This window comes from Oncorhynchus mykiss, chromosome 12, assembly GCF_013265735.2.
Source record: "Oncorhynchus mykiss isolate Arlee chromosome 12, USDA_OmykA_1.1, whole genome shotgun sequence".
In the NCBI taxonomy this organism is placed as follows: Eukaryota; Metazoa; Chordata; class Actinopteri; order Salmoniformes; family Salmonidae; genus Oncorhynchus; species Oncorhynchus mykiss.
Window position 1 is genome coordinate 33987794 of NC_048576.1, and position 27134 is coordinate 34014927.

At 42.0% G+C, this 27134-nt stretch overlaps 1 protein-coding gene across 1 annotated transcript in view; it reads right to left on the bottom strand.

Annotated features, from left to right (window-relative positions):
- LOC110537486 (transmembrane protein 211) overlaps nucleotides 1–27134 on the bottom strand; it is a 204679-nt gene that overhangs the window by 110405 nt on the left and 67140 nt on the right. The gene's annotated exons all lie outside the window — the stretch shown is intronic.

Genomic DNA, 27134 nt, shown 5'->3' on the forward strand with positions numbered 1-27134 from the left:
AGTTTGGTAGGCTACTAATGACCATCAGCAGCAGCCGAGCTTGGAGAAGCCTAATTACCATGACTAAACTGTCATGTGGGATTGGACTGCCCCTGTGGCGGAAATACAGTCACCACAACAGCCCTACACATGAGAGAGAAAGAGAGAGACAGAGATAAAGAGAACGATAATGAGAGAGAAAGAGAGAGGGGGGGTACCTAGTCAGTTGTACAATGATGAATTCAACTGAAATGTGTCTTACACATTTAACCCAACCACTCTGAATCAGAAGACAGAGAGAGAAGGTAGAGAGAGTAAGAGAAAGAAAGGGAAAGTGGGATACTTAGTCGTTTTGTACAACTGAATGCATTCAACTGAAATGTGTCTTCTGCATTTAACCCAACCCTTCTGAATCAAAGATAGATGATATGAGCCACCCTGGAGCTCTGGGTGATTCTGTATACAGCTGAGTAACACCCCCACTACCACCCCCTCCCACCACACACCACACTCTAAGTGGGTGCGTGTATGTGACGCATGGCACAGCATGGGCCTCTGTTAGAGCAGCTACAGTTGTCTCCTACCGAGCGGTACACAGCTCCAAACATACAAGTCTCACACTCACATCTTTGGCTACCCAAGTGGCACAGCGGTCTTCAGGCTACACTACAAACACCCTGGTTCGAATCCAGGCTGTATCACAACTGGCCGTGATTGGGAGTCCCATAGGGCGGCGCACAATTGGCCCAGCGTTGTCCAGGTTTGGCCGGTGTAGGCTGTAATTGTAAATAATAATTTGTTCTTAACTGACTTGCCTAGTTAAATAAAGGTTAAATTAAACATTTAAAATGCAGGCTGGTGCTGGCAGCCTGACAACACACAAACACACATTCAGTCATGCAGAGGCACATGTCACACTCCCCAGAATACACTCCATAGCAAGTTGGAGAGAGTCACTTTACCTGTTGGAGCAGTCACAGTATGAGAGAAAGATGGTGAATGCAATATCCAAACTACAATTCTCTGTGACCCTGTCCACTGTCAAGACATTAAAGGAGCTTATCCACCTCAACCTCTTCTCCCTAGCTGAACACCCCCCCCCCCCCCCCCCCCCCCCCCCCCAGACTGAGGGTCAAGTAAGGTCAAGTGATGTGTTGACATCCTAAAATTGTGGTCTCATACTAGATTCCTTTTTGGATACACAACAGATATCCAGTATATTGTATAGCTACAGCTTTACACACTGAAATAACCCTTCACACAGTAGTATCAGCAGTGTTAGTACATCGCTCAGTAATGTTAAACATACAGTACCCTATTGGTCTATTCAATGCTCCAGTCTTGGCAATGACCTTGTTTGCAAGTGCAACAGCTTGAGAGCGACAATACAGGCAAACACATTACTTTAACACTCAGTCTCCTGCTATGGCCCATTCACAGGCTGCCTGCATATGGAAATGCAGACAAATAGCAGAGGCCTGGGCAGTATATGATGTTTGATTAAATATGCGGGAGGCTATGGAGCATTATTATGTCTGAACCACTGAACGGCCCTCTCACATACCTGAGCTCCTACTGGAATGATTGTAGAGGTAATACTGCCCTGCAGCAGCCAGGCATAACAATGTCGCTCACCACACACAGACACATACAGAAATACAGATGTAGGATCTAAATTTGACCTGTATTGTCACAGAAAAATAAATAATCCCACAGCAACAGGATTAAAAGGTTTAGTCCATAATGTTGCATGTTCGGGGGTTGGGCTATTAGCTGGTCAAAATGAGGCTACAGGAAACGTGGAATACTTCTAATATAACCGTGTGTTAGCTCGGGATTTCAGCTAATTTCTTAAAAATCAAGAAGCTCATCTGCATTTCTTGCAGCGCAGGAAACTTCTCAGCAACAAAAGAGTAATCCAATTAAAATCCTACATCTGTATACATATACACATGCACACACAGACGCAGACACACACATAAGCAATATGCATGGCCGCATACACACAACATGAAAATAGAGCTCTTTGGCCACGCAAACCAGTGGTGGGTTTGGCATTGAAATGAGAATGTATAAGCAGAAAATAACCTCATACCTACAGTAAAATATGGTGGTGGATCTTCGATGTTATTGGACTATTTTGCTTCCATTGGTCCTGCCCTTGTTAAGGTCAACGGCATCATGAACTTTACCCAGCAGCAGGATATTTTAGCCAAAAACCTGGTTGCCTCTGCCAGGATTCAGGATGCTGAAACTCGGCCGCAAGTGGATCTTCCAGCAAGACAATAATCACAAGCACACATCAAAATCCACAAATAAATTGTTTATTGGCCATCTCTGTCTCCGGACTTGAAACCCATTGAAAACCTGTTGGTTAGATTGAAGAAGGCAGAGCATAAGCACTGGGATATCAAAGATCTGGAAATATTCTGTATGGAGGAATGGTCTATCCCTCCCAATGTGTTCTCCAACTCATAAAACATTTTAGAAAAAGGCTCAGTGACGTTATCCTTGGTGAGATATTGAAAGGTATTGAAAACAGGGGTGTCAATCGTTTTGACCCCTACCTTGTTGAGAAAATAAATTACTACATTTTCCTGAGCAAATGTATTAGTATTAAATTAAATAATTGTCCCATTTGTTGGAGCATACAATATAGCTCAGTATTTAAATTATGTATCTTATACAGTCATTTTTGCTCATCTTTCTCAAGGGTGTCAATCATTTCAGACATGGGTTGAAAAAAAAGCAGCTAACTATCAATACAGTATAACACATCTAAAGTGATCACAACTATACTGTAGCTACAAACCATGACACTAACAAAGACAATTCATTATCCTACTGACTTACACATTCCTTTCAATTAAACGTTACTATGATGGGGTGGCATTACTCCATGATCAGCGGAACATTGAACAATTACATATGTGATGTAGGAATAGTCTTGGCTGCCTCAGTCACTACATACACCCTCTTCTTGTTCCCCTTCCAAATGGTATGGTGGATAGAAGCACACACACACACACACACACACATACAGCAAAGGATAATTAGAGGGGATCCTACTAATCATAATGCACCAATTACAGAAGATTTTTGGAAGGCAGCTCTCACATATGCTATCATACCAACATAGATGCATATATACACATACTGTATAAGCCCTAAATTCACATGGTATGCTCAAAGGCATCTAAAAACAAGGAGGCTAATGCTAGCCAGAGGCTTCTGAAACTACCTAAATAACCCACATAGGTGCTAAAAAATACCAGTCAACAACAGCCAAAGTAAGTATATTTGTAATTTGAGTTAACTATCCCTTTAACAACACATATCACAGTATCTTCAAAACACAGGTGATGAGTACTGTAGCTAGCCAAACAATCATGAAACACTTTTAGATTACCATTCACATGGCATCTCCTCAAATCAGAATGTCATAAATGACACTGATTCTCCCTGCAGTCAGTGCATCCTTCACGGCCCCATCAGTAGAACACAAAACAGCCATCTTTTCAGCAGTTCTCTTGGGCCGTGAGAGAGGAGGAAAAAATACAGAAAAAGACAGACAGAGAGTGAAAGAGAATGAGGAAAATAAGGAGCAAAGGGGAGAAAGTATAAGAAAGAGGAGGGAGCTGTGCGGAAGAGAGAAAGTGGAAATGCATTCTTCAAAGACAAAACTGTCATTTTCTTCTAACCATCTCCTTTGAGCCACATATAAAGTATTGTCCAGATAATTGCAGCCATGCTACACGTGCTTTTAGGAATTGACAGTGAAGTGAAATCATGGAGCCTCTCTCTCTCTCGCTCTCTCTCTCTGGGTTACCGGCCTTTTCAAAAGCTTTTCAGCTACAGCCTTTCAAACAACTTTACTTACAGCTGAATCTCTGGTCGACATGTTGCCATTGTGTGAAATCCTTTCCAGCATAATAAATACATTGACGGTTGCTTCTCAGAAATAAAAACGTCTCTGCGGCAAGAGCTCAATCTGAGGCTATGACAGGTTATCATTGCACTTCACAAAGAGAGCCAGTCCTTTTCCAACCAACACCTCCTTCAGCCCACCAAACAACAAACATTTCAACAACAAAGCATTTCTACGCATCTTTTTGATAGTGAATATGCTTTCTAAGAAAACCAATGTCATGTGTAGTAATAACACCCAATATAATGGTATATACCTAACAAAATAGATATAGTCTAGTTAAAGTCCTTTTCAGATCATGAATCTAATTGTGTGGGTCTGGGATAATACCCATGATCGCTATGGATCAATATAATAACACAATAACACATCACTCGGTCATACAAAGTGTCCATTTGATCTCTGGTGACCTCTAACAGATGACCTTTCAGCCATGGCACATCAAGGCTCTCTAAACCCCAGCTTTGTCCCATCAAGGTTGTCGTTGACAGCAGGGCTATTAGAGTTCCCCCGGGGCAGACTGGTGATGGGGGATTAGGATTAGAAACAAGATGTCTGTCAATCCAATCCTAGATTAGAGAATAATAACGATTATCATAACTCAGGTCCACCACTCAGTCACAATGTATTTCTTTCTTTTTATTTAACCAGGCAAGTCAGTTAAGAACAATTTCTTATTTACAATGACGGCCTACCCCGGCCAAACCCTAACTAGGATGAAGCTGGGTTAATTGTACGCCGCCCTATGGGATTCCCAATCACGGTCGGTTGTGAAACAGCCTGGAATCGAACCAGGGTCTATAGTGACGCCTCTAGCACTGAGATGCAGTGCCTTAGACCACTGCACCACTCGGGAGCAATGCTGAAGGAAGATACTGGGTGTGGAAACAATGTGCACTATGGTAAAAAGCTCACCACATGAGTTTTTCACACTTTATTGAACTTTTCTCCTTTTTAAATGTGCTTTCAAATGTTTTGGAAAGAGTGTGTATATGTGTGAGTGTGCGCCCGGTGTTGTGTGTGCATCCAGATGGAGAGTATGAGGGATTATAACGTGTGTGTGTGGCTGCGGGCTGTGACAGATTGAGACTGCTGAGCCACTGTGGTGGCTGATGACTCTCAGCGCCACTCCTGTTGCTTCAGCAGAGTGGGAGTTCAGCATCAAACACACAAACACACACACACACACCACACACCAGCATCAGACAGCACACACACACAGCCCCAGGCAAAAACAGAGGGATGGAGAGATTGAAAAAAAAACATCACACACACACTTTCTGTTTTTACCAGTTTGTTGGCACAATAGAGGATTTGCATCAAATAGATGTTCTCTGCCTGCAAAACTCTGCCACTATTAAATTGGTTGTGACAGAGAGAAAGAGAGGCAATTTACAGCCAATTTCAACACATACTAACAACATCCTTCTTTGGAATGACTGAACTCAAGGACAACAAGCATAACTTTGTTCAGAGATTTGCAATTCTGTTAGAAAAGCTAGAGAGTCGTTTTTTTTCTCTTATTCCAATCATAACAGTCTACTGCTCCTGATTCAAAAAACATTGAATCTTCAGAACTGTGTGTCGCATATTCCCATTGAACTATGTGTTGCATATTCCCATTGAACTATGTGTTGCATATTCCCATTGAACTATGTGTTGCATATTCCCATTGAATGATGTGTTGCATATTCCCATTGAACTATGTGTTGCATATTCCCATTGAACTGTGTGTTGCATATTCCCATTGAACTGTGTGTTGCATATTCCCATTGAACTGTGCGTTGCATATTCCCATTGAACTATGTGTTGCATATTCCCATTGAATGATGTGTTGCATATTCCCATTGAACTGTGCGTTGCATATTCCCATTGAACTATGTGTTGCATATTCCCATTGAACTGTGTCGCATATTCCCATTGAACTGTGCGTTGCATATTCCCATTGAACTGTGCGTTGCATATTCCCATTGAACTATGTGTTGCATATTCCCATTGAACTGTGTCGCATATTCCCATTGAACTGTGCGTTGCATATTCCCATTGAACTGTGCGTTGCATATTCCCATTGAACTGTGCGTTGCATATTCCCATTGAACTGTGTGTTGCATATTCCCATTGAACTGTGCGTTGCATATTCCCATTGAACTGTGCGTTGCATATTCCCATTGAACTGTGTGTTGCATATTCCTATTGAACTGTGTGTCTCATATTCCCATTGAACTGTGTGTTGCATATTCCCATTGAACTGTGTGTTGCATATTCCCATTGAACTGTGTGTTGCATATTCCCATTGAACTATGTGTCTCATATTCCCATTGAACTATGTGTCTCATATTCCCATTGAACTGTGTGTTGCATATTCCCATTGAACTATGTGTTGCATATTCCCATTGAACTATGTGTCTCATATTCCCATTGAACTATGTGTCGCATATTCCCATTGAACTGTGTCGCATATTCCCATTGAACTGTGTCGCATATTCCCATTGAACTGTGTCGCATATTCCCATTGAACTATGTGTCGCATATTCCCATTGAACTGTGTGTTGCATATTCCCATTGAACTATGTGTCTCATATTCCCATTGAACTATGTGTCTCATATTCCCATTGAACTATGTGTCTCATATTCCCATTGAACTATGTGTCTCATATTCCCATTGAACTGTGTGTCGCATATTCCCATTGAACTGTGTCGCATATTCCCATTGAACTGTGTGTTGCATATTCCCATTGAACTATGTGTCTCATATTCCCATTGAACTGTGTGTTGCATATTCCCATTGAACTATGTGTCGCATATTCCCATTGAACTATGTGTCTCATATTCCCATTGAACTGTGTGTCGCATATTCCCATTGAACTGTGTCGCATATTCCCATTTAACTATGTGTCTCATATTCCCATTGAACTGTGTGTTGCATATTCCCATTGAACTATGTGTCGCATATTCCCATTGAACTATGTGTCTCATATTCCCATTGAACTGTGTCGCATATTCCCATTGAACTATGTGTCTCATATTCCCATTGAACTGTGTGTTGCATATTCCCATTGAACTATGTGTCGCATATTCCCATTGAACTATGTGTCTCATATTCCCATTGAACTGTGTGTCGCATATTCCCATTGAACTGTGTCGCATATTCCCATTGAACTATGTGTCTCATATTCCCATTGAACTATGTGTCGCATATTCCCATTGAACTATGTGTCGCATATTCCCATTGAACTATGTGTCTCATATTCCCATTGAACTGTGTGTTGCATATTCCCATTGAACTATGTGTCGCATATTCCCATTGAACTATGTGTCTCATATTCCCATTGAACTGTGTGTCGCATATTCCCATTGAACTGTGTCGCATATTCCCATTGAACTATGTGTCTCATATTCCCATTGAACTATGTGTCGCATATTCCCATTGAACTATGTGTCGCATATTCCCATTGAACTATGTGTCTCATATTCCCATTGAACTGTGTCGCATATTCCCATTGAACTGTGTGTTGCATATTCCCATTGAACTGTGTGTTGCATATTCCCATTGAACTGTGCGTTGCATATTCCCATTGAACTATGTGTCTCATATTCACATTGAACTGTGTCGCATATTCCCATTGAACTGTGTGTTGCATATTCCCATTGAACTGTGTCTCATATTCCCATTGAACTGTGTGTTGCATATTCCCATTGAACTGTGTGTTGCATATTCCCATTGAACTATGTGTTGCATATTCCCATTGAACTATGTGTTGCATATTCCCATTGAACTATGTGTCTCATATTCACATTGAACTGTGTCGCATATTCCCATTGAACTGTGTGTTGCATATTCCCATTGAACTATGTGTTGCATATTCCCATTGAACTGTGTCTCATATTCCCATTGAACTGTGTGTTGCATATTCCCATTGAACTGTGTGTTGCATATTCCCATTGAACTATGTGTTGCATATTCCCATTGAACTGTGTGTCGCATATTCCCATTGAACTGTGTGTCGCATATTCCCATTGAACTGTGTCGCATATTCCCATTGAACTGTGTGTTGCATATTCCCATTGAACTATGTGTTGCATATTCCCATTGAACTGTGTCTCATATTCCCATTGAACTGTGTGTTGCATATTCCCATTGAACTGTGTGTTGCATATTCCCATTGAACTATGTGTTGCATATTCCCATTGAACTGTGTGTCGCATATTCCCATTGAACTGTGTGTCGCATATTCCCATTGAACTATGTGTTGCATATTCCCATTGAACTATGTGTTGCATATTCCCATTGAACCATGTGTTGCATATTCCCATTGAACTATGTGTTGCATATTCCCATTGAACTGTGTCTCATATTCCCATTGAACTGTGTGTTGCATATTCCCATTGAACTGTGTGTTGCATATTCCCATTGAACTGTGTGTTGCATATTCCCATTGAACCATGTGTTGCATATTCCCATTGAACTGTGTCTCATATTCCCATTGAACTGTGTGTTGCATATTCCCATTGAACTGTGTGTTGCATATTCCCATTGAACCATGTGTTGCATATTCCCATTGAACTATGTGTCGCATATTCACATTTCGTCTTTCTGTATTCTGTGTAAAAAAAAAAGGGAACGTTTTTGATTGAATGTCCACTTTAGTGCTCTGACCTGACTGCTAGAGTAAACTCTTCCAACCATTTCAGTTTCAAAGGTCTTATTGACTCATCAGAGACAGCTCTATTCAGAAGTCCTCAGAGAACAGTATCCCCAGAAGAAGCCCAAATGAAAAATGTATGAGAAAGTACAGATTAAGCTCCTCTAAACACATAGATCTTTGCTTTCCCATTCCGGAATGTTCTCCCATTCTGATCTCATTCACTTCTCCTGAAAGGGTTTTCTCTCCAAACAAGCTACAAAACAAACCTGAGCTCATCAGATCCGTTGAGTAGTACAGTCAAACGTGATGGGTGTGCAGAATACGTTTGACAGCCTGTTTTTCTCTTCTATGTGTAGTCTGTAGGCCCTGCTCTATTTACACTGACAGGTCTAGGTCCGAACCAGGGCATAGCAACCACAGCTAAACTTCTGTAAACAACAGGGAATGAACCAAACTCAAGAGACTAAAGTAAATCATTACTGCATCAAGGGTTGTCAAAAAAGCACAAGGGTTCATAAATGTGTGTGCGTGTGTGTGCTTGCGTACATGTCAAGGGTTGTCAAAAGCATTCTCAACACTGGATAAGGCAAGCACGCCAGGGCTGATGTTCCAGCAAGCTTGACACACCATTAGCCCTAACAGGTACTGAACTTCTATTTTTTACTTGATCGTCCTAAGAGACTCGAAGCTCTGAGAGATGGGCAAAAAAAGCCTGTTAGATTTGGTCATTTAATCTTACAGTAGTGACAACATTGCTGGTGATTGCGGATGCAATCCTCCTCTGCGTCCCACCCACCCATCAACAACACAACAGCATCATCAACAGGGGTGGGACCATGTCTCGTTAATTTCCCAGTGGGAGGTTGTTCATCTCATACAACGAGAACAGTGATCATCACCGTCCTAACCAGTCCATGAGTACCACTGGTGGAAAAAGTACCCAACTGTCATACTTGAGTAAAAGTAAAGATACCTTAATAGAAAATGACTAGAGTAAAAGTCACCCAGTAAAATGCTACTTGAGTAAAAGTCTAAAACTATTGGTTTAAAATATACTTAAGTATCAAAAGTAAATGTAATTGCTTAAATGTACTTAAGTATCAAAAGTAAAAGTATAAATCATCTCAAATTCCTTATATTAGGCAAATCAGACGGCACCATTTTCTAGTATTTTTTTAATTTACGTATAGCCCGGGGCACACAACCACTCTGACATAATTTACAAACGATGCATGTGTTTAGTGTGTCAATAAGGATGACCAGGGATGTTCTCTTGATAAGTGTGTGAATTAGACCAAAGTAAAGTACAGATACCCCAAAAAACGACTTAAGTACTTTACACCACTGATTAGTACACTGACTGACTGAGTGCAGCCACATGGGTCCCCAGTGACAGCAGTCACAGCACTAACCCTCCATATATCACACACATCGCTCTGCATCTCAATCACATCTCCACATTTTTACATTTGAGTCATTTAGAAGACACTCTTATCCATAGCAATTTACAGGAGAAAGTAGGGTTAAGTGCCTTGATCAAGGGCACATCTATAGATTTCATCTAGTCAGCTCAGGGATTCAAACCAGCAACCTTTCGGTTACTGACCCAACCTCTTAACTGTTAGGCTACCACCCAGCCCACATCTCATCATGTTTTCGAGAAGAAGAATAGAGATAAATGTGCACAAACACACACACTTACTCAAGCCCATATGGCGCACAAGAGACATTCTGGTGACATGATGATCGATGCTTGGCTGCCGTTTGACATAAAAATTAATTACATTTTGTCCATAATAATCTCATCAAGGCTATACCCGCACTATATCTGCACACTGTTGGCTAGAGCACACATGCCAAAAGCAGAGTGGGCACCTTCGCTACATAATGGAATAGTTGTTGTGACATAAAAGATTGCGATGGAAACACATACATTTAAAAAAAAAAATATTTAGTACATTTAACTGCAAAAGTAACTTTTTATGTGCACTACGTCATCACAAACAGACTTTTATCAGCAACAAGTTAATTTGATGGAAACACATCTCTGGTGGGAAAATGTACAGATTTTTGAATATTTCCTCAAATTGGATGGAAAATAAGGTAATGTGTGTGAGTTCAAATAGTTTCGCTGTATCCTAAAATGACATAGTTCACTATAAAACCCGACTAACAAAATTCACAAGACAAAACTGGATCCATCTATATGTCATGATGTTGGCCTGTTGGTGAGGTTTATGTACCCCATAAATACCTTTCCCCTTTCCTCTCTCGCTACTCTACAGAGTGACTCTTGGAAAGCCCTTTGTTAACATAGAGAGTCTGAAAACATCAAAAGGGGTGGGGACCAGAACCATATTTCGGTAATCCAACCAGTTGAAAATATACGTTGGTACTTAAAGAATATGATATCAGATTAGTTGTCGTCTGAGACATTATTACTGATGATAGAATGACATAAACTGTATCTTAGAAAGTCTACACATTCTAGTTATCAGATTCACATGGAATTGCTGTGCATTTTAAATGTTTAAATATTAAACTATTTGTGAAAAGATTAAATGTAATTTTAGCTTCTAAATGAGAGAATTGTTTCCATAAGGTAAACTCTGTGAACAGACATTGGTTGTGAACTATGAAACACGCCCTTCTCTCCCCTACTACATAAGCCCTTTACGACAATTGTACATTTGTGTTCCCGAGGACGACAGCCCATACATTAAAAGGGCTAATATCAAACTACAGAACTATGCCAACTTCAGCGTGAGCTTAAAGTATGGCAACTTGGTATGAACTTTGAACTCTTATTCACTAAAGAAGTGATACCTCCTAGCCGTTGAGTGAGCAGCAGCAGCTGTAAACGTGGGCTAGGAAAGGACGGACAAAGTATCTCTTCTACCATACACACAACGGTACTACAACGCATCCTTTCTACCAAACATTCTTCAGAGGACAGGAAGATCTCTGTTGGGCAACACGGCCTTCCATCTACGACCAACCTATTGAAGCACAGCTCAAAGTAAATATTTCTTGCATTTTCCTTTTCCAAATTGGCGGTTATTTAGAATGCATAATATTCTGTATTTAGGATAGAATAGCTTTACAAGGTCCGATCAGAGACCAAATTCCTTTGTTCCTCAGTCTTCCCGTGCTTTCATTCAAAACCAAACCCCCTTTCTTTGTGTAACCAGCCGTCATATCTGTTCAGTCCGCTAGGGACGTTTTCTTTTATGACATAATTAGTAATTAATGTATGACCCATCCTGTGTATGTGTAATTCTGTGTGATTGTTTTGGTATTTAGTAAATAAATAATTCGACCAAATTTTGTATTGCTGATTCAACTTGTTAGCCAGGGTTTGTGAAGATAACCAATAATTCTACGACTTCAGATGAGACTGAATAAGGTGACGATTAAGAATTGACTGCTATTGATGTAAAAGATGACCAGGTCTTTAAGAGTTTATTCGGAAGATAACAGCTCTATAAACATTATTTTGTGGTGCCCCAACTTTCTAGTTAATTACATTTACATGATTAGTTCAATCAGGTAATATAAATAATTTTATAGAATAGCATGTCATATCACTTAATCCGGCATAGCAAAGACACGACACATACCAAGAACAATAACAATATATTTTTTTCATCGTTCAATTCAAGTGTATACATTTAAAGTGGTCTAGGAGTGTGGTTCTCAAGGGAATCCCCCCCCCCCCCCCCCCCAGGGAAACAGGGGGAGTTTATTCTCCTACAGTGCTCTATCCAGTCTGCAGGTTAACCCATAAGTCTTTCCCAGGACAGTCTCTCTATCCTATCCTCCTTTTTTTTCCCCCTCTCCCTCTCGTTCTCGGTCTCTCTCTTCACTCACGTTCAACACATTTGACTCATGGTAGACGTTTCAGGCAGTAACCCTGTTCAGTTCTGACAGGGTATGAACCAACCAGGACTGGAACATTACTTATGTACTGCTGCTGTCATAGAGAGAGCACCATGCACAGCGAGAAAGGAAAATAAGACGAGAGATGACACCTTCATTCCTTTCATCACATTGCGCAGCGCAGTCATCCTCCCAGACAACTAGTTTTAGATGGTTGTAGACCTGATCACAGGTATCAGTAAAAGTATCAACCCCATCAGCAGATCAATCAGTATGAACAGCATGAGCACCCAGCCCAAGGTGGATGAGTCCATTAGCAGATGGGTAGGGGGCTCTCTGTGTGTGCGAGAGTGTTGCATGTTGAAACAGCAGGTTGGCATTTATTGGGATGACTCATGTACTGAAGGCAGCTCTGCAGTGGTCACTAGCTGGCACAGCCACAAAGTAATAAAATCTAACTTTAACTTTAAATTATAAACATCTAGTGGAAACTGCTCAGTTCTGCCTCCAGAGCAAGACTCATGACAATAAAGGTCAACCTGCATTCTAACAGTGTGGTAGATTACGAATCACTGTGTGTGTGTGTGTGTGTGTGTGTGTGTGTGTGTGTGTGTGTGTGTACCAACCCTTCAACAGCAGACACGTCACCCGTGATACAAGTCAGTATGGTGGGTTGGCAAGCCATATCTGAGGACATTGGGAGATGATGTGGAAACCAGCCACTAGGGGCAACAGTGAACATTATTACATTCAAGGAGTTTTCGGTTTTGCTATGGCGTTGTAGGCGGGGATGGCGGATGGGCGAAAGCCTCTGATTCCAAAGGTTGCAAGTTTGAATCCAGTGATAGAAAGTTATATTTTTTATTCTTGTTTTAAACCTATCCCAAACCTTACCTTAAGATTTGCAATTAATGCCTGAACTTAACCCTAACCTTAGAAATCTGGAGTTAATGCCTAAACTTAACCTTAAACACTTCTAAATTTGACGTTTGTGAAATATGGATGAACGTCTGACATGAGACTGTGAGAGCTAGTTGTCAACAGAGACATAGTTTACATTATGTCCATGCTGGTTCAAGTGGCATGGAAAAAGAGGGTTCCCCAGTGAAAGCATCAATCGTTTGAGGACAGATTCCATTACCAGGTTGATGGAAGACATCACAGTAGAAGATTGATTAAACCAAGGGATCATCCCATTGGGAGGAGATGAGAGTTGTTGGGTGAGTTAACTAGAATAACATGCTATAAGGTTGTGATGTGGAACTGAGGTATTGTCCACAGTTGAGTAGGTTTACAAAAGAGTTGCAGTAATGGAGCGCGGCCAGCAATGGAATATTATTTTTTTATGTTTTATTTCACCTTTATTTAACCAGGTAGGCCAGTTGAGAACAAGTTCTCATTTACAACTGCGACCTGGCCAAGATAAAGCAAAGCAGTGCGACACAAACAACAACACAGAGTTACACATGGAATAAAGAAATGTACAGTCAATGACACAATAGGGAAAAAAACGTGTGCAAATGAGATAAGACTAGGGAGGTAAGGCAATAAATAGGCCGTAGTGGCGAAGTAATTACAATTTAGCAATTAAACACTGGCGTGCAGAAGATGAATGTGCAAGTAGAGATACTGGGGTGCAAAAGAGAAAAAATAAATAAAAATAAGTAACAATATGGGGATGAGGTAGTTGGATGGGCAATTTACAGATGGGCTATGTATAGATGCAGTGAGGGTGAGCTGCTCTGACAGCTGATGCTTAAAGTTAGTGAGGGAGATATGAGTCTCCAGCTTCAGGGATGTTTGCAATTCTTTCCAGTCATTGGGGGTGACCATTGAAATATACCTGCTGGAGCGCGTGCAGCAAGTGGGTGCTGCTATGGTGACCAGTGAGCTGAGATAAGGCGGAGCTTTACCTAGCAAAGACTTATAGATGACCTGGAGCCAGTGGTTTTGGCGACGTATATGAAGCGAGGGCCAGCCAACGAGAGCGTACAGGTCGCAGTGGTGGGTGGTATATGGGGCTTTGGTGACAAAATGGATGGCACTGTGATATATTGCATCCAATTTGCTGAGTAGAGTGTTGGAGGCTATTTTAAAAATGACATCGCCGAAGTCAAGGATTGGTAGGATAGTCAGTTTTACGAGGGTATGTTTGGCAGCATGAGTGAAAGAGGCTTTGTTGCAAATATCAACTCAGCATTCTGCGTTTATTGTTCATAAAGGTACATGCATGCGTGTGCGCAGAGGCATGCCTGAGTATATGCAATCTGTCTGCATGTGTCTGAATGTGAACATACCAGTGTGGGGGTGTTATGATGTGAAGGTAGAGTGTGTGTGTGGTGCTTAGGGGAGACAGAGACAGGAATGTAGAGAGGGGGTTCTGTGTGTGTACCATCTTTATCTTGTCAAACACAGAGATGTCTCTCTGTCTCAGAGCACAGCGGAGCGCTGCATCAATACAATATCCTGCAGAGTCTCTCTCTCTCTCTCTCTCTCCGCTTCAGAAGCAAACGCATAACACACACAGGCCTACCCATTCCGTTAAAAAATAAAGCACGCACACAACCAAAAACACCCCATTAAAATGCCTCAGAAGCAAACACAGGCCTACCCATTCTGTTAAAAATAACACACATACCACACACAGGCCTAGCCATTCTGTTAAAAATAACACACATATCACACACAGGCCTACCCATTCTGTTAAAAATAACACACATACCACACACAGGCCTACCCATTCTGTTAAAAATAACACACATACCACACACAGGCCTACCCATTCTGTTAAAAATAACACACATACCACACACAGACCTACCCATTCTGTTAAAAATAACACACATACCACACACAGGCCTACCCATTCTGTTAAAACACATGCAGCCTCCACCAAAGACCACCCCATAGCTTTTATCAAAACCTGCCATTACCTGCCAGACATCTTTCAATGCAGGAAGTCAGTCAGACAGTCAGTCATTCAGTTAGTTAGTTAGTCCAGTCCAGTCAGTCAGGCTGCCTTCCCCTGGGCTGTCTTCCTGGAGCACTGTTTTTAATTCACTTAGCAGAGGGAACACATCAATTTAGCTTATGGTAATGAGATGCTCAGAAGACCTACCAATAGGACACTGATGGAGAAAGCCTGGGCGATCCATCACTCTGGGTGTGTGTGTGGGGGTGTGTGGGTGTGCATTTGTGGATGTGTGCAAATGGATTTAACCGCAAGAGGAAAACAAAAGTAGAGAATGAAGTGTACAAAGCAACACCTAAAAAGTACATCACCAACAGTAGACTTAACTGTTTCATGGCTGGGTGACCAATGGGAAGAGCTAAACAGAGACCTAACACAGTTTGACATGTCCAATCACACAGTCCCTCTGATGAGTCATGTCTACTGTATGTTCTCATCTACCACTCACAGCCCACTTCAGGAAACTGATGGGAACCAGGCCACAGCTTAAACTCACACTCACACGCACACACACACGAGCGTACACACACAAACACACTCATAAATATTATGTTGATGCAGATGGAAGAAATGTGAATCAGGATGACTGACAGGCCTGATGGTGCGGGACTACATTGTAGGAAGCTAGGTTTGTCTATGTCATCTTTGAGAGCATTGAGTGGGCGACATTGACTCCAGCCAATCAGCATTGAGGACTGACTGTAACTTGGCAAAATGAAAAAGTCGAGAGGCCCTCAGAGATGAAGCACTCATGTAATATTCATGGGCAACGGGCTGAGTGTGTGTGTATGTGTGCGTGTGTGCGTGCGTGCGTGCGTGTGCGCATGTGTGCATGTGTGTAAGAGGGCTTTCATAGTCGGATGAGAGTATGAGGAGAAGGAAGAAAAGGAAGAGAGTGAGAGGAGATCAGAAACAAGAACAGTCATTCATTTTTGTACCTTACACCTCCCTGCTTTAAACCTCCTCTTTTAATCAAGGAAAATAATTCAATCCAGACACCGCATTTAAAATGAAAGAAGAATAATCAGAAAAATAAAGCAGAGCATCCTTAGAAATATCTGCTGATTCCAAGAGGACATGAAAGATTTAAAGCTTGCTCCCTCTCTCGCGCTCCCTCTCTCCCCACCCCTCTCTCTCGCTCACTCCCCCTCCCCTCTCATGGCCACTCTCCCCCACCCCTCTCTCTTCCTCTTCCTCTCCCTTCCCCACCCCTCTCTCTCCCACCCCTCTCCTTCATTCCCCCACCCCTCTCTCTCCCTCTCACGCCCCCACCCCTCTTACTCCCCTTCTCCCCCTCCCCCACCCCTCTCTCTTCCTCTCACTCCCCCTCCCCTCTCTCCCCCCTCCCCTCTCTCTTCCTCTCACTCCACTTCACCCCACCTCTCTCTCCCCCACCCCTCTCTCTTCATCTCATTCCCCCTCCCCTCTCTCCCCCCACCCCTCTCACTCCCCTTCACCCCACCTCTCGCTCTCCCCCACCCCTCTCTCTTCCTCTCACTCCCATTCACCCCACCTCTCTCTCCCCCACCCCTCTGTCTGCGACACCATCTGATATTCATAAGTCTGTGCAATGACACGACTCAGCAATGTGCTGCTTCCCCCACTTTGATAGTGTGTACGTGTGCGTTTCACTTGAAGCACATTGAGCTGCATATAGAAACAGAGTGACTAGACAACACAGAACTGTATTTCTCAGTAAAATAAAGAGAAAATGAGAGCCTGGTCTCATAGACTAGACGTAGCATAGTAAACATAAACCCGGGACACTCAAATTAGTATGATTTGTTACGTTTGGTATGGTTACACAAGACAGAAGGTTACTTTAGGCAAAAACTAAAGTTGGGTGGTTGGTCGGGCTGGATAGGTAGCCGTATAACACGAACATCTAGCAACCCAAAGGTTGCGTGTTCGAATCTCATCACAGAAAACTTTTGCATTTCAGCTAATTAGCCACAACTTACTACTTTTTAGTTACTTTGCAATTACTTAGCATGTTAGCTAACCCTTCCCCTAACCATAAACTTAAACCTTTAACCTAAATCCTAACCCTAACCTCTAACCCAAAACTCTAGCTAAGCTAACATTACAATTTGTAACATATCATACGTTTTATAAATTCTTATCATATTTTTCGAATTGCAAATTAGTAGCATATCATACAAAATGGATGATGGACATCCACAAATGAATACATAAGATACGAATGGTCACATAACAAACTAAGTGGCTTTATGTTTACTATGCTACGTCTACCCCTGAGTCCAGGTTGAAAATGAGGGTTTCTCTCAAAAAACAACATTAAAGGAATGTAAAGATTAAACCAATTGAACAGTGGTTGAAGCCAAGACGTCCACAAAGCCAGTGCTCCCGAGTGGATTAAACACAGATGAATCAGGAGGCATGACAGCACATTCTTAATGACTGTGCAGCTTTAATTGGCTGGCAGACCAATTAGTAGTGTGCTAAATGTACAGTATCTGTGTATGTGAAATACACCAGTGTCCATCAATACCCAACATCAAACACATACTGTACAGGAGCAGTCCAGCCACTGAGGGGAGGAAACACGCACAGCAAGAAATAGAGAAATATCCATGGTTTGAAAGAGAGAGAATATATTTGAAGCATTTTTCACTGTGAGGAGTAGAAGCTCTGGGGCACCAGTAGAGAGACATGACAGGGGACCAACCATATTACAATAAACAGCCAACGTAACTGGAGCTCTGATTATACAGAGAGTGACACATGCTAGGAAGAGGCATACAAAGACGCACACACACACACCCTCATAACTCTGGAGGACACACATCCCTGATTGATGTCTACTGTCACAGCGGGCTGTGAGTCACAGGTGAAAGGTCATTTTGTCAGCATCACACACAGCAGCTAAACTGGGTCAAGTTCTGCCAACCTGCAGAGGGAAACAAATGGGAACACCAGTGGAAAAAACACAACTCGACTGGAGCTGCAGTTCAGTCATTGCAGATAGCAGTGTTTTCCACACTGCACTTTCAGAAGTGTGTTTGATTTGAAAAGCAGCATGCCCCACATCGGAGGGAATTGACAATTTATTTAGATATTGGCAGCAGAGGAGGCTGGTGGGAGGAGCGATTGGAGGACGGGCTCATTGTAATGGCTGAAATGGAATACATGGAATCGTGTCAAACATGTGGTTTCTATACGTTTTATGTTTTTTTATACCAATCCATGTATTCTCTTCTAGCTATTACAATGAGCCTGTCCTCCTCATCAGCCTCCTCTGATTGGCAGTTATTATAACCTGTAGATTGGGTCCTGGTCTGGTCACAACCTCCTAGCCCCAATACTTGTTCCAGCCTCAAAAAAAGATTTGCTTTGCCTGTCGGAATGAACTTTGGACGCTGCGCTAACTGATTTAATATGCACAGTTATTATGTATATTAATATAATATAAAAAGTTAAACTGCTTAACTAAGCATCTTGCTGGCTGACTTATTTTCAGAACAATTGAAATTGTTAGTCTCTAAAATGGCATTTATGTTGTAGAGGCCACTGGTAATGAAAGATGTTCTCCCTGTCTCCTCTGGTAAGGATGCTACGGAATGTTGTGTTCTCCTTATAATGAGAGGATGAGAGAGAGAACGAGCTGGAAAAAGAGAGAGTTGGAGAGGGAGTGAGAGAGAGAGAGTTGAGAGAGGGAGTGAGAGAGAGAGAAAGAGAGAGTTCAAAAAGGAGAACAGCATTCAGATCTATGTTACCACCCTGGGCTTGCTCCTGGGTAGATAAAATGTAGCACTCCAAAGGCATGCTGAAAATAGTATGGTAGATATGTTCCAAAGAGGCGCAGAAAATAATCTCAACAGACAGGTCCTCAACCAATATTATGTGTGCTACAGTTAGGACTATGAGTGACAGGTTTTACTATAAGGTATTTTCATTACTATCACTATCTTCGATTCCAACCATCCCAATGTTGGTGAACAGTGCATTCCATCTTTTCTGTAGTACATTTTAACTGAAACACCACTGTGATGATTGACAGCTGGCACATGTTCATTATACACATTGGCACTGATGAAGCCAGCGGTAACGACAGCATCATCAAGCACAGGTGCAGCTCAGCTGTAAACCACATGGGCCTCAAGTGCATGTGCGCACATCACACACACACAGACACATTCCATAGCAGTGCTGCTGTTCTGCAGAGTTTAATAAAAGTAGTTGTGATATTTTGATATTCATGTTTGAGAGGACATCTGCATAGCTGCTCTGCCCAGGGGAGGGTTGATACAGCAGGCTGCTGCCTCCTCAGCACTATCACACAGGAACACAATAAAATGGTGTGTGTGTGTGAGAAACGCCTGGAAATATGAATCTGATAGCGGAGTTTGGGTGGAGGTTAACTTTGTATTACAGTTGAGAATGACGCTCTAACTGATGAATCAAATGCTCTTGGATTCTGTTATTTTTGGTTGGGTGCTTGTATGAGTCAAAAACAAACAAGTGAAATGTCCCGAAAGCTTTTTATTCAATTATATGATATTCCACATCGCTGTTTTGTAGTAAATACAGTATGCTACCCGAGGCAAATGTAATTACATCATGCCTGTATCCGTGACTGCCTGTGGCGCCAACAGAGTGTGACATGTCTTCAGTGTTGAACAAAAGAACCACACAGTCACTGTTCTGTCACAATACTCTCTTCACCTGACATGAGCTTGTCTTTCCCATAGAGCTGCATTGAAATGACTGATTAGAATAATGAGGAGGTCTAAAAAGCATGAGCGTGACAGGCAAAGATAAGAGACCCGTATAGTGATTGGGAAAAAACATTCCTGAGAATGTGCGAGTGTATGTATAAGGGCGGGTGGCATCCTCAGTTTACCCAGCTTTCCACTGCCTTACTGTGAAACCAGTGGAGGCTCCTCAGAGGAGGAAGGGGAGGACTATCCTCAGTAAATTTCATAGAAAATTACAATTGTAAAACATTTAAAAAGTTAGCCTTTTTAGATAAAACTATACTAAATATAATCACGTCACCAAATAATTGATTAAAACACAATGTTATGTAAAAAAGGTCTACAGTAGCCTCATGGTAGCAACATGGCGTAGCCAGAGGACAGCTTCTGTCCTCCTCTGGGTGCATTGACTTCAATACACAACCTAGGAGGCTCATGGTTCTCACCCCTTCCATAGACTTACACAGTAATTATGACAAATTCCAGAGAACGTTCTCCAGCCTATCAGAGCTCTTTCAGTATGAACTGACATGTTGTCCACCCAATCAAAGGATCAGGGAATTATCTAGTACTGAAAGCATAAGCTACAGCTAGCACTGCAGTGTATAACTTGTGGTGAGTAGTTGACTCAGAGAGAAAGACAATAGTTTAACAGTTTTTAATAAATTAATTTCTTCCAAAATGAAGGAGAAGCAAGAGAGAAAGTCATTTTTTTCAGTTTCACTTACTTAGCTAGCAAATGCAGCTAGATAGTTTAGCCTACTGAAACACCCTGCTCAAACAGAGGGATGCTATGTTAGCTAGCTGGCTATGACTCTCCAACAAAACACTGGAACTCTTCCAAGTCAAGGTAAGCTTTTTGTATTACTAATTTCTTGCCACAGGGGCCCGCCGGTGTAACTGCTTACTGACTGTACATTGTAACGTTACTGCATGATTGTAGCGGGTTTACTAACGTATTAGTTCTATTAGCTATGTTACTTTACCTAATATTTTTCGCCTGGCCACATACAGCTGATGTGTTGTGCATTGAAGTCCACAAGCGAAGGGAAGAGGTGAGAGGAGGAGAGCGCATAGATGCGACAAGGAATACAAAGTGGCTTCTATGAAAGTTAACTGTGTTTACGCTTGATCAGGGGCGTATTCATTCCGCCGATTCTGTTGAAAAAAAATTCTTAATGGAAGCAAACGGAACAAAACGGGGATAAACATACCTGAATTTGTCCAATAGAAACTCTCGTTTGCAACTGTTGGACTAATGATTACACCCTATATCAACTAGATGCAGCTAGATGCAGAGTGTGTAAGGCGGTATTAAATGTCACTGTCTTTCCATGTGTCACTGTCTGTGACCTCAAATTTGTCTGTCAACCTGTGTGCACCTACATTGTAAACGTTCATGCTTGGGCTAGGTTGAAGTAACCTCATGGTGGGTATAGGGACAATTTGAGTATCATATAGTAGCCTAAACCTATCGACGACTGAATTGAATGAGAGTCATCCAGTGTGCTGTAATAGAAATAAGGCCATGCTCATGAAAAAAACATACGGTTCCAGCACACACACACAGGTCACAAAGCCGTCCTAAGCCCACTAAGAGAAACAGCCCAATAAAATATGCCCCTCCATGTTCCGTTAAAACATTCAGACTGCTAGCCACGTGCTACACTATATACACTCCACCATGTAGCGGCACGGGGGGAAAGAAGAACCCTGAACCTCAGCAGCACCGAATGGAAGCGCTGTGCTGCGTTGAGCCAGCGAAGGTTGAGCGAGTTCAAAGTCTAATCCTGGACTTCACCCATGGGAGTTCAGAGCTGGGAAAGGACAAAGAGCAGGGCTGTTTTTATGTCTAAAAAGCCTTTTCTAGTTCTGCTGCATGTGTGTGTGTGTGTGTGTGTGTGTGTGTGTGTGTGTGAGGATGGGAGCACACACTCTGGAAGAATCAAGGCTTTAGCGAGTGAGGGGAGCTAAATCCTCTAACACATAAACACAAGCAAATGCACGAATACACTAGGCTACCATTGTCTTAAAAGCTAATGTTCAATTATTTCTTATTAACAGTCTACAAATGAACGACTTCTTAAAACAGTGTTAATTTGCACAGCATAATGAAGCCATTGTTCCCACTGTAGTGTTATCTGTCCATTGATGCCTTTTGATATCGTTCTTCCATCATACACACATGCACACGCACACGCAGCAGGCCTGAGAAAACAAACAGAAACACTAGTTTGATCTCAGTTGTTCTGGGGCTTCGTACTCTATCCAAAAATACTATTGTTTATCAAGATGGGACAACCTGGAAACTGAACAGAGAAACCAAAGCTTCTGCATTGTTCTGATGCATTGTACAAATGATACCATAGACAGTGAGAGCTATATCACACTATAGGATTACACAGAGAGGCTGACTGTCCTAGACTGGCTTCCTACTGCCTGGGCTCTTTGTCAAAATGGTGGGTTTACCCAATACATTACTGGAAGCTTACATTATAGTGTGTGACTCTCTTAATTTTTTATAGCCTACTCTTTTCAAGCTCTGCCACAGATCTGGCCTGGAGTATGGGTGGACACAGCCCACGTCGAGGCTGGAGAGGTATGAAGAATTCAAAAAGGTGGGAGGCAGGCCTTTTAAAACAGACCGTTAGCCCTGTCTAGGAACTAAGCTCTCGACTTTGTCAATATAGATTGAGGTAGCAATCTAACCTGACTAATGAATATAGCCACTAATTAGCCTGTGTTAAATACCACTTCCCTGGCTACACGTCAAGCTATTAGTCGATAATCCAATGGCTCATTGGCTAAAATCAATGCTGTTGTGCTGACGCTAAGTAAATGAGAAGGGAAAAGTAAACAAACATTTTCTCATCATTTCAAACTAGAAGTATATCTAATCTTAGTGAGATAATAAGGGAGGAAAGTAAGTACTAAAACTGAGAGTTGTAAGACTTGTTCATTTCTAAACGTCCTGAACTCCACGGTGCGGCTAAAAAAGACCTGAGGTTTTCAAAAGGGCTTTCGGCATGAAGTCCAGGAGCATTTCCAAAGAATGAGTCTGAAAAGCCCAGTCTGAAAAAGTGTGTTGTTGTTGTTGTTTCAGGGGCTTTTTTCTCAAGAGTTGGATATGTTTCAGGAAGGAAATAATAGCAGTACTTAGTCAGTCCTTTCTCTTCTCTCGTTCTACAGAATATCCTTTATAGTTTACTGGATGTCGTGGGAGTGTTGCGGGAGTGTCAGAGTTGTTGGTTAGAGCAGTTTGTGCTCTTCAGATATCAAAACATCTCACACTTTGATAAACACATAACTACACACAAACGGACACACGTGCACACTCGATACAGTGTGTGGAGGGCCTATGCACCAGGGTGGTGGGCAGCAGCTAGGACTGGTTAGTTTACCTGGCTGGCGTCGTGTGTATACATCACATTATACCCTAGCATCATATCACCAGCAACACTTAAGCTTAGTTTTATGATGCTACTTCCCTATTTGAATAAAAGCAGGGTCCTGATAGTCCCCCTGAACCAATGACCTGTGTTAAGGGGCAGTAATTGTATTTTTACGGCCACCTTTAGATCTCCCCGGTGCCCTCCTCGTATCACTACGCCAGAGCAACACTTCACTCCACCACCGCAACCCGTAACCTAGCAACGGCCCGCTGAAGGCCTGAAGAGCAGCAGCTTCCGTTTGGTTTTGTGTGAGTGTTGTGCCTTGGCAACAAAGTGAGCTCCTCTTCACTTCAGATGATAGGCAGCTTTATCTGTATGTAGCTTGTAAATATCTGTGTACTGGATTAATACCTATAGTGAACACTAAAGGGCATTTCCATGTAAAAGGACCTATGAGCACAAACATGTGAAGTTCATAGGAGCATGTCAAATCTGGTGTCAAATGAAAGCAAAGAGTCTATAGTTTTTGAAGTCAATCTGTTACAATAATTCTGGTACTAGGTGTTAATCCATTTCACTTACTGTACTTCCATAACCAAAATAGTTTTTTTTCAAACTCAAGGTGTCATATCATGCCTGACAATTCATTCTTTCTGCAGACATCTTTGAATCTTAATTCGGAGTAGTTATTTAACAGAGTTCTTTGGAAAAATGTGGTCTCGTAAAAAAACAGAGGGAGATTTGACTGTTTTTCTGTTACCAAACTGTAGATCTGCACTGTTCTTCTAGTAAACGTGTTTCAGTAAAGTTTTCACTGGAAATTGTTAAAAGTAGACGTTGTGTTGAATGGTCTGTTCAACTTTGCAATCAATGTTTTTGGTTCGGCATACTTTTAAAGTGAAAAATCAGAGTCTCAGCGTCATTCTGTGGAATTGCTCTACAGATGAAGATATAGCCTACCTAGATCACCAAAGAAGGCCCAAGCAGAGAAATGGGAGAAATAATAACTTATGGGACCAAGGGACTTCATTCATAACTCTCTTATGATTCACCTTGACTTGTATATCAGCCGTTGAGTAGACAACGCTATCTACCGTGTAGGTCAGGGGTGCTCAAATATTTAGGTTTGGTGGGCCAAAATATAATCTGATTGGTGGGCCACTGGCCAAACAAATAAGGCATTATCTATTTAGAAATATAACAGGTAAACAATATCTGTTTAGTAAGCAATCGTAAAATCACACTTCCAAAAATCTAATTGTAGCTATATAACTCGACACCTAACAACAGATTCTGATTACCAGTATTAAAGATGTATTAAAAAACAGTAACCGTTGTGGCACAGAAACTGCAACCAAGTTTCTACTTTCATAAGGCTAATAACTGGAATATGTTTCAAATGACTTGAATATGGGAAAGGTGTAACGATTTGTATTTGCAGCAGTAAGTCACTGAGATGCATCAGAAATTCCAGGAAAACATGAGGGAAGCTAATCAGGCAAAAGCGCCTCTAGCCTAGTCGGGGCCCGAAGAGAGATTTTGGTTAGATACATTTTTTAGTTAAAGAACATTTTCCGTAATTCCACAAATTTTGTCATGGGGTGAAGCATTGTTTCGTAGTTTTAAAGCTAATTTCCTGGCATTCTACACATTTTGCCATGGGGTGATGAGAAACTTTTGCAGTTTTAAAGCAGATCTTCTGCAATTCCACACATTTTGCCATGACTTATACCATGTTCATATGATATCTGATTGAGAGTGACAAAAAAAAAATCTATGGGTTAGGGCATGCCAGGTTGGTAATTTGTACTACAAGGTTTAGATAGAGATATCCCTCTAGTGGTGTTGGGGCTGTGCTTTGGCAAGTGGGTGGGGTTATATCCTGCCTGTTTGGCCCTGTCCGGGGGTATCATAGGATGGGGCCACAGTGTCTCCTGACCCCTCGTGTCTCAGCCTCCAGTATTTATGCTGCAGTAGTTTATGTGTCGGGGGGCTAGGGTCAATCTGTTATATCTGGAGTACTTCTCCTATTTTATCCGGTGTCATGTGTGAATTTAAGTATGCTCTCTCTAATTCTCTCTTTCTTTCTTTCTTTCTTTCTCTCTCTCGGAGGACCTGAGCCCTAGGACCATGCCTCAGGACTACCTGGCCTGATGACTCCTTGCTGTCCCCAGTCCACCTGGCCGTGCTGCTGCTCCAGGTTCAACTGTTCTGCCTGCGGCTATGGAACCCTGACCTGTTCACCGGACATGCTACCTGTCCCAGACCTGCTGTTTTCAACTCTCTAGAGACTGCAGGAATGGTAGAGATACTCTTAATGATTGGCTATGAAAAGCCAACTGACATTTACTCCTGAGGTGCTGACTTGCTGCACCCTCGACAACTACTGTGATTATTATTATTTGACCATGCTGGTCATTTATGAACATTTGAACATCTTGGCCATGTTCTGTAATAATCTCCACCCGGCACAGCCAGAAGAGGACTGGCCACCCCTCATAGCCTGGTTCCTCTCTAGGTTTCATCCTAGGTCCCTGCCTTTCTAGGGAGTTTTTCCTAGCCACCATGCTTCTACGCCTGCATTGCTTGCTGTTTGGGGTTTTAGGCTGGGTTTCTGTACAGCACTTTGAGATATCAGCTGATGTAAGAAGGGCTATATAATTGAGTGACTGCCAGTGACATACGTTACAAGTGGAAAACTGCTGATGCACAACCAAATCTCAGAAACGACTTTACTCATTCTAAGTTGAGATATATATATATATATATACACAGTGCCTTGCGAAAGTATTCGGCCCCCTTGAACTTTGCGACCTTTTGCCACATTTCAGGCTTCAAAACATAAAGATATAAAACAGTATTTATTTGTGAAGAATCAACAACAAGTGGGACACAATCATGAAGTGGAACGACATTTATTGGATATTTCAAACTTTTTTAACAAATCAAAAACGGAAAAATTGGGCGTGCAAAATTATTCAGCCCCTTTACTTTCAGTGCAGCAAACTCTCTCCAGAAGTTCAGTGAGGATCTCTGAATGATCCAATGTTGACCTAAATGACTAATGATGATAAATACAATCCACCTGTGTGTAATCAAGTCTCCGTATAAATGCACCTGCACTGTGATAGTCTCAGAGGTCCGTTAAAAGCGCAGAGAGCATCATGAAGAACAAGGAACACACCAGGCAGGTCCGAGATACTGTTGTGAAGAACTTTAAAGCCGGATTTGGATACAAAAAGATTTCCCAAGCTTTAAACATCCCAAGGAGCACTGTGCAAGCGATAATATTGAAATGGAAGGAGTATCAGACCACTGCAAATCTACCAAGACCTGGCCGTCCCTCTAAACTTTCAGCTCATACAAGGAGAAGACTGATCAGAGATGCAGCCAAGAGGCCCATGATCACTCTGGATGAACTGCAGAGATCTACAGCTGAGGTGGGAGACTCTGTCCATAGGACAACAATCAGTCGTATATTGCACAAATCTGGCCTTTATGGAAGAGTGGCAAGAAGAAAGCCATTTCTTAAAGATATCCATAAAAAGTGTAGTTTAAAGTTTGCCACAAGCCACCTGGGAGACACACCAAACATGTGGAAGAAGGTGCTCTGGTCAGATG